Source organism: Elgaria multicarinata, chromosome 9 (genome assembly GCF_023053635.1).
Source record: "Elgaria multicarinata webbii isolate HBS135686 ecotype San Diego chromosome 9, rElgMul1.1.pri, whole genome shotgun sequence".
NCBI classification, from domain to species: Eukaryota; Metazoa; Chordata; class Lepidosauria; order Squamata; family Anguidae; genus Elgaria; species Elgaria multicarinata.
Genome location: NC_086179.1, coordinates 5,086,963 through 5,102,341, shown reverse-complemented (window position 1 = coordinate 5,102,341; position 15,379 = coordinate 5,086,963). Strand labels below are relative to the sequence as shown.

At 46.7% G+C, this 15,379-nt stretch overlaps 1 long non-coding RNA gene across 1 annotated transcript; it reads left to right on the top strand.

Annotated features, from left to right (window-relative positions):
• Positions 1-3,716: 3,716 nt before the first annotated feature.
• LOC134403540 (uncharacterized) lies at positions 3,717-8,924 on the top strand. Its single transcript, XR_010025816.1, has 4 exons — positions 3,717-3,771; positions 6,267-6,320; positions 8,016-8,078; positions 8,870-8,924. It is a non-coding gene; the product is annotated as an uncharacterized LOC134403540 (long non-coding RNA).
• The last annotated feature ends 6,455 nt before the right edge of the window (positions 8,925-15,379 follow it).

Genomic DNA, 15,379 nt, shown 5'->3' with positions numbered 1-15,379 from the left:
ACAACAGTTCAAGCTGCAGGAGCCCTGCCCTCTTTTGAATGTGGTCACTCTAGTCTTTTCACTGTTGTGATGAAGAGAGGACTTCACCAGGTTCTCTACATATACAAAATGACACCTGCTGAAATTCCCTTTTCTATGCAAATTTAAAGGTACAGGAGCCTGGTCCTCCTTTTCATATGGTCACTCTACTCTGTAACCTCCACAGCCATTGATCTTTGGGTGATTTGCTGGACATTGAGCAATCTCAACCCATCCTGAAAGGTTGAAAGGCCTCTCGTAAAAGATGCTGGTGTTTGGGGTATTTGGGGCCCAGCCCTTGCTTTCTCTGCCCCTTCTGTCTTCAGCCTTGCCTGCTGCTAGGATGCAGGCCCGGGGAGCTTCTCCCAAATTGAATTCAGCCCTTGACTTATAGACATCTGCCCCCTTCAAACCCTACACTCTCCACCAGATACATATTCAGCCAAAATCGTGAAGCAGCGTCGGGCCCGTTCAGACGACACGCTAAGCCAGGGTTAGGCTGCCAACCCTTTGGCAGCAAATGGTTAGCGAGCATGTTTAAACCGTGGTTATGTAGCCACCGTAGTTAGGAATGGTTCACATGGCACAGGCCCTGCTCGAAAGACACCTTAAACTAGGGTGACCATATGAAAAGGAGGGCAGGGCTCCTGTATCTTTAACAGTTGCTTAGAAAAGGGGATTTCAGCAGGTTTCATTTGTAGATATGGAGAACCTGGTGAAATTCCCTCTTTCATCACAAGAGTTAAAGCTGCAGGAGCTATACTAGAGTGACCAGATTTAAAAGAGGGCAGCTTTAACTGGTGTGATGAAGAGGAAATTTCACCAGGTTCCCCATATATACAAATGACACCTGCTGAAATTTGCTTTTCAATACAACTGTTAAAGATACAGGAGCCCGGTCCTCCTTTTCATATGGTCACCCTACTTAAACTATGGCTTTAACCACGGTGAAAACCATGGTTAATGCTGTGGTTTAAGGTGTCTTTTGAACAGGGCCACACTAAGCTTGAAAGGCTTAACCACCATGGCTTAGTACGTTGTCTGAACACGATCACTTACTAGGAAGCCCCCCACCCAAAAGTAGGGTGACCATATGGAAAGAGGGACAGGGCTTCTGTATCTTTAACAGTTGTATTGAAAAGCAAATTTCAGCAGGTGTCATTTTTATGCATGCAGCACTTGGTGAAATTCCCTCTTCACCATGACAGTTAAATCTGCAAGAGCCTTGCCCTCTTTTGTATCTGGTCACACTAGACAGCGTTAAATGAAGAGGGAATCTCACCAGATGCTACATGCCTAAAAATGATACTTGCTGAAATTTGCTTTTCAATACAACTGTTTTGAAACTTTGCTACTAAGATTGTAGTGCCTGAATTTGCTTTCCTTTCCTCCCCCTCAATCCCCTTTCCTTTTGTGTCATGTCTTTTAGATTGTAAGCCTGTGGGCAGGGACTGTCAAGAAATACTTTTGTAAGCCGCCGTGAGAGCCTTTTTTGGCTGAAGGGCGGCATAAAAATGCTTAAATAAATAAACTGTTAAAGATACAGGAGCCCAGTCCTCCTTTCCATAGGGTCACCCTACTAGCAATGTCAGAGCCCCCACCCACACCCCGCTGTCCCCGTTCCAGTGTAAAATATCAGATATCCACCTCGAGATAATTCACATGTCTCCAGTGTCATATCTAGTTTGGCTATAACTATCAGCCTGACCTGATGTACTCATTGTGTTATTTGGACGTTGTAAAGCAAGGACGGGGAACCTGCGGCCTGCGGAGCTGCCCAGTCTGGGCCATGGCCCACTCCCAAGACACACACCCTCCTTGGCACAATATTCATCCCCTATTATTCATACTGAACGGATGGAGATGAAGGTTGAACCCGCTCCTCAGCTGATCCATGGAATTTGCTACCGCAAGATGTAGTGATGAGCACTCATTTGAGTGGCTTTAAAAGAGGGGGGGGGTTGCATAAATTCCTGGAGGAGAAGGCTAACAACGGCTATACGCTACCTCCAGTGTCAGAGGCCTTGTGCCTATGCGCTCCAGTTGCTGGGGAACATGGGTGGGAGACTGTTGCCCTGCTCGTGTCCTGCTTGTGCATTTCCCATGGGCTTCTGGTTGGCCCCTAGGTGTACAGAATCCTGGACTAGATGGACCTTTGCTCTGATCCATCTGGGCTCTTCTGATGTCCTTATGCTGGTCGGTCCAGGGCAGGGGTGTAAAACGCTTTCAGCCTGAGTGCAGAATTCAGTTTTGGAGTGGCTCTTGGATGTTTGGCAGGGCTGAAGGCCAAGCAGGTGAGGACAGAAGTCCAGACTGCCCCACCCTATTGTGCCTTAAAGCTCTAGCTGCCAGGAACTAAGCCTTGGGTGATGCCTTTCAACCATGCAAGAGCTGAGAAGTCACCAAACAGGCATGGGAAAGGAGGAGAAGCCAGGGAAACGGGGCATTGGCATCTGAGGAACCCCCGAAGGGCCGGTTATGGAACCCAGCTGGGATGGTGGCCTGAAGATTTGTGCCCCCTGGTCGAGGGTGTGACAGAATGTTGCAAGAATGATTTGGGATCTCCGTCTTGGCTTAAGAGCCATTCATACTTCTTCAGATGCACAGCAGGAAGGAACTGAATTCTTTCGTTACAGGGAACAGCAGGTCTTGATGGAAGGAATGGCATGAAAGGAGCAAAAGGAGACAGGGGCTTGCAGGGCCAGAAAGGGGAACCGGTGAGTATTTTTTTAAGCATGGACCATCCTGGCTGGATGACGGACAGTTTGAAATGTGTGTTTTGTTGTTTATTCGTTCAGTCGTTTCCGACTCTTCGTGACTTCATGGACCAGCCCATGCCAGAGCTTTCTGTCGGCCGTCGCCACCCCTAGCTCCCTCAAGGTCAAGTCTGTCACCTCCAGAATATCATCCATCCATCTTGCCCTTGGTCGGCCCCTCTTCCTTTTGCCTTCCACTTTCCCTAGCATCAGCCTCTTCTCCAGGGTGTCCTGTCTTCTCATTATGTGGCCAAAGTACTTCAGTTTTGCCTTTAGTATCATTCCCTCAAGTGAGCAGTCTGGCTTTATTTCCTGGAGTATGGACTGGTTGGATCTTCTTGCAGTCCAAGGCACTCTCAGAATTTTCCTCCAACACCACAGTTCAAAAGCATCTATCTTCCTTCGCTCAGCCTTCCTTATGGTCCAGCTCTCGCAGCCATAGGTTACTACGGGGAATACCATTGCTTTAACTATGCGGACCTTTGTTGTCAGTGTGGTGTCTCTGCTCTTAACTATTTGATCAAGATTTGTCATTGCTCTCCTCCCAAGAAGTCAACGTCTTCTGATTTCCTGGCTGCAGTCAGCGTCTGCAGTAATCTTTGCGCCCAGAAATACAAAGTCTGTCACTGCCTCCACGTTTTCTCCCTCTATTTGCCAGTTACCAATCAAACTGGTTGCCAGCCCGTTTTGCATCTGGATGAAGCAGATCTATAATGTGGAAATTCTTTTGTGGCGCTCCTTTTTCGGTCCCGGCAGTGACAGCGTTTGGGCGGTAGCAGAAAAGTTCATCCCCGTCCGCACGCACAGACGTAAACGTCGGCTCCTTTGCACGGGGCGGAGGCTGCGTTCGAATCCTAAAGCTGTCACATTCGGAGATTTGCCTTTCAATGCTGCACTGCATTGTCTACGGGATGTACAAACTATGTTTATGCTTTCCCTTCAGGGGGGGAAAGGCGATCCTGGTGTGACTGGTGACATCGGACGGAAAGGTTCAAAGGTACTGTGAGAAGGCCTCTAGAAAAGGATCATGCTCAGCACAGTGGCCTTTGGGGGCTCAGCTTGTCACCCTAACTAGCCCTATTTGCAGCTGTGCAGTCATTTATCACGTATCCCTGTCCTCTCCTCATTGTCAAACCCTGTTACTTCTTCGAGGGAATCTACACGTCGTACTGAAGGCGCTTGCATGCGCCTCCAGTGCGCCGTCAAAACGATGGTGTAGACGGAGAAAGAAGAGGCGGAGGAAGAGGCGGAGGAGGAGGAGGCTGGGGAACCGGCCGCGTCCTTGCTGCCGCCGCCGCCTCCCCGCCGGCCTCCTGCTGCCAGGGTAAGAGCCACCCGGGTCGGAGAGCTCGGCTTCCGCCGAGCTCTCCGACCCGGGTGACTCTTACCCCGGCAGCAGGAGGCCGGCGGGGAGGCGGCGGCGGCGGCGGCAGCGGCAAGGACGCGGCCGATTCCCCAGCCGCCGCCGCCGCCGCCTCTTCCTCCGTCTCTTCTTTCTCCGTCTACACGGCGCACTGGAGGCGCACGCAAGCACCTTCAGTACGACGTGTAGATTCCCTCTTCCTCTTCTCCATCTCCAGGGTCTGCCCTTACGGTTTTGCCAGCTGCCACATGCAGACCTGTTTTGCACAATCACCACAGCCCGCCCTGGCTTATTTATCCAGTATCGGAGGCAGTAAGCCTAGTATATATGCCTCACTTGCTGGGGAACATGGGCTGTTGCTCTCGTGTCCTGCTTGTGCGCCTCCTGTTGACAGCTGGCTGGCAACTGTGCGAACAGAATGCTGGACTAGCTGGACTAGATTGAGGGGAGACATGATAGCACTCTTCAGATACTTAAAAGGTCGTCACACAGAGGAGGGCCAGGATCTCTTCTCGATCCTCCCAGAGTGCAGGACATGGAATAACGGGCTCAAGTTAAAGGAAGCCAGATTCCAGCTGGACATCAGGAAAAACTTCCTGACTGTTAGAGCAGTACGACAATGGAATCAGTTACCGAGGGAGGTTGTGGGCTCTCCCACACTAGAGGCCTTCAAGAGGCAGCTGGACAACCATCTGTCTGGGATGCTTTAGGGTGGATTCCTGCATTGAGCAGGGGGTTGGACTCGATGGCCTTGTAGGCCCCTTCCAACTCTGTTATTCTATGATTCTATGATTCTATGACCTTTGGTCTGATCCAGCATCTGGGCTCTTCTTAAGTTCTTATGTTCTTAAGCCATGATGAGGTCCAGCACATGCAGGCACCAATTGCCTATTCAAGCCACAGCCACGGCTTGTCGAAACCCAGGTGGCAGAGATTGATTGAAGATTAAACAACCCTCAAATAACCCATGGTCTGCTGTAGAGTTATTTAACCCTCAAACAATCCCTGCTGCCTGGGTTCAGACAATCCAACGATTCATGGCAACTCACCACCACCACCAAAACCATGGCAACCCCCTGCAGAAGGTCCCAGTTTCAATCCCTGGCATCTCCAGGTAGGGCTGGAAAAAAATCCTCCTGAAACCCTGCAGAGCCATAGCTGCCAGTCAGTGTCGACAATACTGGACTAGATGAACCAAGGGTCCGACTCAGTCTGAGGCAGCTTCCTGTATTGCTGCTATTGCACCACCTGGTCCTGTACATGCTTACTCAGAAGTGAGTGGACATAGGAATGCAGGCTTAGCACCACCAGTGGTCCAACATCAGATCTCATTTGGTGACCTGTTTGTTTGTTTTCATTCTTGTTTAGCCCATTCTTCCCAAAGAGCTATGGGGCAGGTCCTCGTCGCCAAATTGTGGTGGAACCCGAAACCACGGGTCTCTGTGGTTCATTGAGTGGTGGTCACAGACTCTCAAGACACAATTTTTCTCTTTAGAAGGTTTATTACAAGCAGCGCTGCAGGGTGACAGAACTCAGAAAACCTGAAGAACTACCCAACAATTTCAGGAAAGGTTAACATATTTATAGGGTCAGGTCTCCTCAGATACAATAGCAGAACTTTCTCACCAATCATAATACAGCTCTGCAATACAATAACTAATGAGAAGCAAAGCATTTAGGCATATACAGAGTTCAAGTACTTCTCTGACTAGAATACAATAATGGGTATTGCAATAGTTACAAGAAATACATCTCCATCTGTTTCCTAGTTGTGGTTAGCTTGCCTTAAAAAATACGTCTTACTATCTGTTTAACTGTCTAACTGTTTTGTGACATGTGGTTTCAGCATCAGCTGAATTGTGACAGCAAGTGCAACATTAAAAATAGGTTTTAATTAAGCAGGAAACTATGAACTTTATGATGTATAGAGCTAGTGTGTTATAGATCTATTTTCTTATACCTGTGGGCATTAAGTAAAAGAACCACCCAGCTTAATTTCCTCGACAGTATATGGTTCCACCGTCCCTCATTGCATGCTCATGACGATCTTGTAAGGTCGGCTAGAGACTGAAAGATAGGGAGCAGGGATTTGTTCTCATCTTTGCTGTCTGGTTGCAATTTGTTTTCAGGGTTTACGTGGTTTGCCAGGGAGGACAGGCCCTCTGGGTACAGGTGGGATCAAGGTAAGTAAGATGAGTTTGCCACTCCTGATTTAAAAAGAGCTTCAGCTATTGGGCGGTATAGATGTGAAAATAATAATAATAATAATAATAATAATAATAATGATGATGATGATGATGATGATGATGATAATAATAATACAGCTGCAACAACAGATCATAAAATATACTGGGACAGAACAATTCATATGGGCAAGACAATACCTTGCAACCAACCAGACATAATAGTTATAGGCAAAAAAGAAAACACACTTACCTCATTGACATAGCAATACCTAATGGCAAAGGTTGTACAAAAGAAGAGAAAAATATGCACCACTGGCCATGGAAGTTAAAGAACTATGGCAACAGGAAAAGGTCACAATTAAGGTCGAATTCAAGAGGCAGCTGGACAACCATCTGTCAGGTATGCTTTAGGGTGGATTCCTGCATTGAGCAGGGGGTTGGACTCGATGGCCTTATAGGCCCCTTCCAACTCTACGATTCTATGATTCTATTCCGTTAGTCACGTCAGTCACCAGCATCACATCAAAAAAACTATACAGAAAACCTTCAGAAACTGGGCCTACCAAAACCTTCAGAAACTGGGCCTACCAAAATACATCCACACCAAGATCCAAAAAGCACTTAAAACATGCTCAATTATCCAGAAATTCCTGAATCTGTAAAAGACACCATGACTTGGCAAAGCCTGTCAGGTCCATTTAGTAAAACTGCCACGAGCAAGAAAATAGAGATAATAATAATGAGTTTTGCATCCATGAAAAAAATGTACGTATGTAAATAGCTCTTAAACGAAAAGCTCAATTTCCTTCCCAATGGATGAGCAGAGAGTTTATGGACCTATTTATCTGTTCAAACACATATCCTATTATATCCCTGACATTTGCTCAGTTGATTTCCAGTCCATAGGTTTTGCATGTGTTCATTTATAATTCTGATCCATCCTGTTTCTGCATTAATTTGTAATTTTAAAACCACTTGAAAATTCATATCTAAATATGTATTTAAATACTCATTTCTAAATGTATTTTCTCTCAAAGTTTTATCCCAAAATGCACATTTCTCCTCTGCATTTGCGTATGTTTTTTTTTTAAATCTGGGAACCACTTTGCAAAGTTCGTAGGAGTGTGAAATCAGAAAAATAAACTCTATTCTGATCCGCACATTAGTCAGGGAAAGTGTGATCATTTCACTTGGCTTTGAAATGTGGATAACATATTTTAGCATCTATAATCAAATGGAGATATCTTTACCATGTTTCCTTACCAACCTCTTCCAGCCTCAAACTAACAATGGCTCCAGAAAGAGGATACAGCTTAGGGTGACCAGATACAAAAGAGGGCAGGGCTCCTGCAGCTTTGACTGTTGTGATGAAGACGGAATTTCACCAGGTTCTCCATCTATACAAAGGACACCTGCTGAAATTCCCTTTTCTATGCAACTGTTAAAGATACAGGAGCCCTGTCCTCCTTTCCATAGGGTCACCCTAATACAGTTACCAAATGGCAACTAAAACATTTTCAGATTTCAGTATATTTTGGCTGCCCAAACATTGACATATAAAGCAAAACTGAAGAAAAGATTGAGCCAAAGCAAAAACGTTTAAACAGCATGGAGTCCAAATTTATGCTGAGGCAAGTACCATCCTGTGTGCTAAGAGACTGACTGTTTTTCTGCAACCCATTCCACGTACAGGGGGAGATTGGCGGTACTGGAAGACCAGGAACAGCTGGGGCAGATGGGCTTCTAGGTCCAAAGGTGAGGTTCAAAGCTCTTTCCATTTTCCAGCCATAAATAGTGTTTATGCACACTAGTTTCTCAGTCTTTGGCCCGATTGCTTTTTTAACCTCGATACAAAAATGTGCTCGTGTTTTAAATGGCCCTGGAATACATATGCGGCACAATCCGTTGTGAATTGTGCATGTACTTTTAGCTCACCGAATTTCTCCTATGCAAAACATAGAATCAGCAATCAGGAAAAATTGTTTTTCTACTTCCCCATCTAGCATTCATTGCAGAGAAATGTGGCCCTTTAAATGTGCCCGCACCATTTACGATACTGCACTTGAATTTGTGTTGTGCATCTCCTGGGGGAAACTTTAATCAGAAGCGATGCTCTTAATTATGATTCAGAGCTTATACTTTATATATTGACATCCCAGGTTGCTCATGGAAACATAGAGTTGGAAAGGACCTCAAAGGTCATCTACTCCAGGGGTCCTCAAACTTTTGGGACCTCTGGGCACACTTGGGAATTTGAGAAACAGCTCTGGTGTTTCCTAGGTCTGTCTCAAAATACGGTACCTGTAAAGAGCCATTTCTGAAAAGTGCTTCAGACAGCTTCAGCTCGTTCTGGTCCCAATCTGGATTCGGGCTGAGGCAGACCGAATCAGCCCGCCTCGGCTCAGATTCGGGGTTCGTGCCCGAAGCAGTGCACAGCCCCAGAATATTGATATGTAACCTGAAGTTATTGCACCGTTGTTACTGTGTTAGTTTGTTTACTTGAGTTTATTTCATAAAGCTGACTGTGATCTTTGGGCTTCGATCAGGGTGAACGTGGAGACTCCGGCACTGATGGGCTCAAGGGAATTTGGGGGCAGAAAGGAGAAAAGGTTAGTGCGCTCAAAATCATGTTGTGAAAGGTTATTTAGTGCTCCAACATCAATCAGTCGCAGTTAACAATATTATGAACCAAGGCTGAAATACAGGTATCCTTTTCGCATGCGAAATGTCATCTTCCTCCTTTTGAGGGCCCTCTCATTTGGGCTTTGTTCTGCAATAATAGGTTTAATCCTCGCTTGTGTTGGAAGCCACCCCACCCCACCCTGCTCTCCTTCCCTAAGGAATCAAAAAACCTCATGAAAATAAGAGAGAGATTTTCCATATGGTCACCCTAGTGTTAACTTTAGCATTTTATGGGGAAATAAAAGGACACATTGGATTCCTGTGCCTCATGTTTGGGTGGGAAGCTACGACTGGCCACAATAGGATCTTTTCTCCCATTTCAAATAGCAGGTCCAAGGAGGCCCAGTTCCAAGTGGAGCAAAGGGTTAAAGCTAGGGTGACCCTATGAAAAGGAGGACCGGGCTCCTGTATCTTTATAACAGTTGCATAGAAAAGGGAATTTCAGCAGGTGTCATTTGTATGCACGCAGCACCTGGTGAAATTTCCTCTTCATCACAACAGTTAAAGCTGCAGGAGCTATACTGCAGCTGTACTTTGACCAGATTTAAAAGAGGGCAGCTTTAACTGGGGTGATGAAGAGGAAATTTCACCAGGTTCTCCATATGTACAATTGACACCTGCTGAAATTCCCTTTTCTATGCAACTGTTAAAGATACAGGAGCCCGGTCCTCCTTTTCATAGGGTCACCCTAGTTAAAGCTCCCTCTACTCACACCATGGTCCCAATCCAGCTTAACCCACCCATCCACCCCCTTACTGGTTCGTGGTTCCTAACACCGACTGCACGGCAAGGCCAAACGAAGTGAATCACATCACGTCTCGTCAGGCCCTGAAAGGTGCTTCCATCACAGCTTTGCAGAACGAAATAGCGACTCTGCAAATCGGACGAAAGAGAGATTGGTCATTTATAAAAAATAATGGCATTACTCACCGCCGCGGAGATGAAATGAAATGAAATCATATTTGCTACTTGTGTATTATGCAGCCGGCAGAAAGAACCCAACCCAATTTCTGAAGTGCCGTGTGCGGAGACATAAGGTTAGGGTAATTTAAATGCCAAATAGCAAGAGAAAGTAAAATGGCACAATTTCTACCTTTTGTCACCTGTACGCAGTTTTCACTCTGCAGGGCCTACGGAAAGTAAGTTTACTGCGTGTGGCTGGAAAGGAAACGGAAGAGGGATCTCTGCAACAGGTCCTACGGAAACCATTCATTCACGCTCAAATTACACGTTACATTAATTCCATAACAGGGAGCTGCACACACTCTGTATTTTTTTAATCTACTGCAAGTGTGTGCACTCCGGGGTAGGATTGGAAGCACAGTGTACTGGGGGTGGGGGTGGGGGCAGGATTCCACCTCCCCCACCCAACATTCGCTTCACAGAATCCACCCCATGGCAGTTTAAAGGTGGGGGGAAGGATTCATAAATGCCCCTTCTTTTAGCCCCCCTGGGGGAATTGGGGAGAGGAAAAATGAAGGTAAAAGTTTAATCCTTCCCTCTTGGTGCATTTTGTTCCCAATCCAATCAGGGCCATGTGCACTTACAGCGGAGTAAAAATCAAAGAGGGAAGCTACAGACTACGTAATTGATTTAACGTGTAGTTTGACCCTCAGTGTATGCTACAATTAAAGGCTAGTGCTTGTAACCTAATGGAGCCCAGGAATTAGCATGCCAGTGATAGCTAGGGTGGCCATCTATAAAGGAGGACTGGGCCCCTGTATCTTTAACAGTTGCGTAGAAAAGGGAATTTCAGCAGGTGTCATTGTATGCCTGCAGCACCTGGTGAAATCCCCTCTTCATCCCAACAGTTAAAGCTGCAGGAGCCCTGCCCTTGTTTGCATTTGGTCACTCTCATATAGCTCTAATATAGCTAGATTGAGCAGATACAAAAGAGGGCAGGGCACCTGCAGCTTTAACTGTTGGGATGAAGAGGGGATTTCACCAGGTGATGCAGGCTTAAAAAGGACACCTGCTGAAATTCCCTTTTCTATGCGAGTGTTAAAGCTACAGGAGCCCTGTCCTCCTTTCCATAGGCCGCTTCTTCAGGGGTAACATGCGTTCAGGAAATTCTGCAGGGGAGGGTTATAACCCGTATCCAGCCCCCCTGCTCTGAGTGCTTTCAGAGCTCTGCCCTCCGCACAGCCGACTTCAAATAAAAAATCGGGAGAGACTCCCGGACCGCCTGGACCTTCTCCTGTGCTTTGGCCCTCTTTCCTTCCTCTCTCACTGTCTCCCTTCTAGTTGCCCTGTGTGGGAAGGACATTTTCCACCAGGGCCTGTGCTCACCGAACCTGCCCGCTTTGAACGTAATAGCTGCTGTGCTCGCAACAGCTCCCCTGCCTAAATAGGCCGTGGAGTCCTCAGGAAATGGGTCCTTCCACCAGCAAAATGAAAAAAGGGAGTTTCCATTTAACTGTGTCGTGCAAGAAGAGAAGTGGAGCCAGCCGTGAGGTTTTTGAGCTGCCCCCGGTTATTGTTCCAGCTGGACGTTGATCCCAGAAAATGCGGAAATTTCAGAATGCAACGCAAACTGTTTTGCTGTAGGGACTCAGTAACTTCTGCCATTAAATCACGGGTGGGTGATTTTTGACCCTCCAGATGTGTGGGTCTACAATTGCCTATGCTGGTTAGGGCTGACGGGCGTCAAATGGCCAAAACATCTGGATGGCGACATGTTGCCCGCCATTGCATGAAATAATACAGAGGAGTGGAACAAGTCGACCCTTTTGCTTTGCCTTCAGAGGCTACGAAAATCATATCCATTACGAGATTTCTCCCTTGTATTTTATCATATATTTAGAAACACCTGAAAGATATGGCTCCAGAATCCGTTTTTACCAACAAAGGGGAAACGGAATGTACTCAGGACTCCCTTTCTTCCAGCCTTCCCCAACCTGGTGCCCACCAGATATTTTGGACATTAATTCCCATCATCCCCAGCCAACATGGCTAATGGTCAGGAATGCTAGGAGTTGTAGACCAAAACATCTGGAGGGCACCAGGTTGAGGAAAGCAAACAGAACTGTAGGCAAACAGAACTCTGGAGAATGGAGGTCAACTTTTCCCAAGTGTCCAAAGTTGTCTCAGGACGTGATGAGGCCGCTGGCCACCATTACTGAGCTACCAAAAGCTTTTCCATCAGCCATTTTGTCCTCCTTCAAAAAGGCCAGTGTGACGACCCCTTTTGAGCTTCCTTTATCCCTTCCAATATTCAAAGGATCCCAACCAGGGAACAAGTCGTCAGAATGCTGCCCACTGGCTCTGTGACTCACTGACCCTTTTCTGGCCTCACAGCCACCAGCCCGGCACTCTCTATTCCCCCTTGTCCTTCACCGCTGCCACCATAGAACACTGTACCTTGCCTCAGGTACTTCAAGAATCCAATCCAGTTAATGAACCAGAAGAATTTTTATTTAACAGTAAGTTTATGTAGTTTGCAAAGCTTGTGGTTTCATTTGTCCAATTACTTCTTTGATTCAGAACAGTTTCAGATGTAACACTGCCTGCTCTACCCACTAATCTACACTATCTACTCCCATTCACTCCCCCCCCCAAATAATAAACAGTGCTCCTGTATCTTTAACAGTTGTCTAGAAAAGGGAATTTCAGCAGGCGTTATTTGTATGCATGCAGCACCTGGTAAAATCCCCTCTTCATCGCTACGGTTAAAGCTTCAGGAGCTATTTATTTATTTATTTATTTTTATTTCATTTCTATACCGCCCAATAGCCGAAGCTCTCTGGGCGGTTCACAAAAATTAAAACCATGAAGAGCATAATAAAACAACCAACAATTTAAAAATGGTTATTTTTTAACAATTAAAAAATTGTTTGGACTACTGCAACCTTCTTCTCACTGGCCTTCCTTCTTCTCACATCAGTCCGTTGGTTTCTGTTCACCACTCTGCTGCTAAGATTATGGTGACCATATGAAAAGGAGGACAGGGCTCCTGTATCTTTAACAGGAATGTAGAAAAGGGAATTTCAGCTGGTGTCAATTGAAGAGGGTGAACTTCCCTCTTCATCACAACAGTTAAAGCTACACTAGCTATAGTAGAGTGGCCAGATACAAGAGAGGGCAGGGCTTCTGCAGCTTTAACTGTTGTGATGAAGAGAGAATTTCACCTTCTTCAATTGACACCTGCTGCAATTCCTTTTTCTACATTCCTCTTAAAGATACAGGAGCCCTGTCCTCCTTTTCATATGGTCACCCTACTAAGATCATCTTCTTGGCTCGCCGCTCTGACCATGTTACTCCACTTCTGAAATCTCTTCACTGGCTTCCAATTCACTCCAGAATCCAATATAAACTTCTCTTGACCTACAAAGCTTTTCACTGTCTAGCTCCTTCCTATCTTTCCTCTCTCATCTCACACTATTGCCCCGCTCGTGCTCTTCGCTCCTCTGATGCCATGTTTCTCGCCTGCCCAAGGGTCTCTACTTCCCTTGCTCGGCTTCGTCCATTTTCTTCCGCTGCCCCTTACGCCTGGAACGCTCTTCCAGAACATTTGAGAACTACAAGTTCAATCGCAGCTTTTAAAGCTCAGCTAAAAACTTTTCTTTTTCCTAAAGCTTTTAAAACTTGATTTTGTTCTGACTTTATACTGCTAGTTTTACTCTCCCCTGTGCCTGTTTGGTGCATTCTCTTCCCCTCCTTATTGTTTTATTATGATTTTATTAGAATGTAAGCCTATGCAGCAGGGTCTTGCTATTTACTGTTTTACTCTGTACAGCACCATGTACATTGATGGTGCTATATAAATTATTATTAATAATAATAATAATAATAATAATAATAACACAAATACAAAATACAATATAAAAAGCATGACCAGGATAAAACCACACAGCAAAAATTGATATACAGTAGGTTAAAATATGGAATTAAAACAGCAGAGTTTAAATTTAAGTTAAATTAGGTGTTAAAATACTGAGATAATAAAAAGGTCTTCAGCTGGCGACGAAAGGAAAACAATGTAGGCACCAAGCGAACCTCTCTGGGGAGCTCGTTCCACAGCCCGGGTGCCACTGCAGAGAAAGCCCTCCTCCTAGTAGCCACCTGCCTGACTTCCTTTGGCAGGGGCTCACAGAAAAGGACCCATGTGAATGATCTTAAGGTCTGGGCAGGCACATATGGGAGGAGGCGTTCCTTCAAATAACTTGGCCCCAAGCCGTTTAGGGCTTTGAATGTTAATACCAGCACCTTGAATCGGGCCCGGACCTGGACTGGCAGCCAATGAAGTTGTAGAAGGACTAGCGTAATATGATCTCGTCAGCCAGTCCCTGTTAGTAGAGTGACCAGATACAAAAGAGGGCAGGGCTCCTGCAGCTTTAACTGTAGTGATGAAGAGAGAATTTCACCAGGTTCTCTATATATACAAATGACACCTGCTGAAATTCCCTTTTCTAGACAACTGTTAAAGATATAGGAGCCCAGTCCTCCTTTCCGTATGGTCACTGTTCTGACCCTTTTCGCAGACAAACCTTTCTCCACACCCACCCGCTACTGCTCTTTTCTAACTCCTCTATCTGCTAACTGCCAATCCAAACCTTTGAACCACCAGCCAATCAGCATTCACTTCACATTCATTTCACTTGCTCCCCCTCCCAACAGCATTAACCATTTACCAACCCAAGTCCAAACAGCACTTATACCATAAATTAGGGGTGTGCACGGACCCTCCGCTCCGCCCCGCGGGCCGATCCGAAAATTTCGGATCGGCCCGCTCTGCTCCGCGCCGCTCCGCCCATACTCCGCTCCTCTTCGCCGCGGAGCTCCGGCTCCGAATCGGAGCTCCGCAGTGAAGGGGAGTGGCGCCAGGTAAGGCCGGGAGAGGAGGGTGGGAGGTTTACCGTGCGGCGACGGCGGCAGAGCCCAGTAAGGGACCAAGGGGGAGGAGGGCCTTACCTTCCTCCGTCCGCGGTCCGTCGGCATCTTCAATTGAGCCCGCGGTTCAACCAGGAAGTCTGGGCCGGCCCAGACTTCCTGGTTGAACCGCGGGCTCAATTGAAGACGCCGACGGACCGCGGATGGAGGCAGGTAAGGGAGAGGAGGGCGGGGGGGGTTACCGGGCCCTGCCGCTGTCGCCGCATGGGCGACAGCGACAGCGGCAGGGCCCGGTAAACCCCACTTACCTTTCCGGCAGAGCTCCGGATCAAGGTGAAGGATCCGCCTTCACCTCGATCCTCTTCGCCATGCTCCGCCGGCCCCCCAATCCTCTTCGCCTCCGCCTTAAGGGCAGGCGAAGCGCCCCGCTCCGCTTCTAATTCGCCGGTCCGATTAGAAGCGGAGCACATCCCTACCATAAATAGCAATAATCATATAAAGCATTACAAATACTTACATTATATATAATTTGCAATAAACAGTAA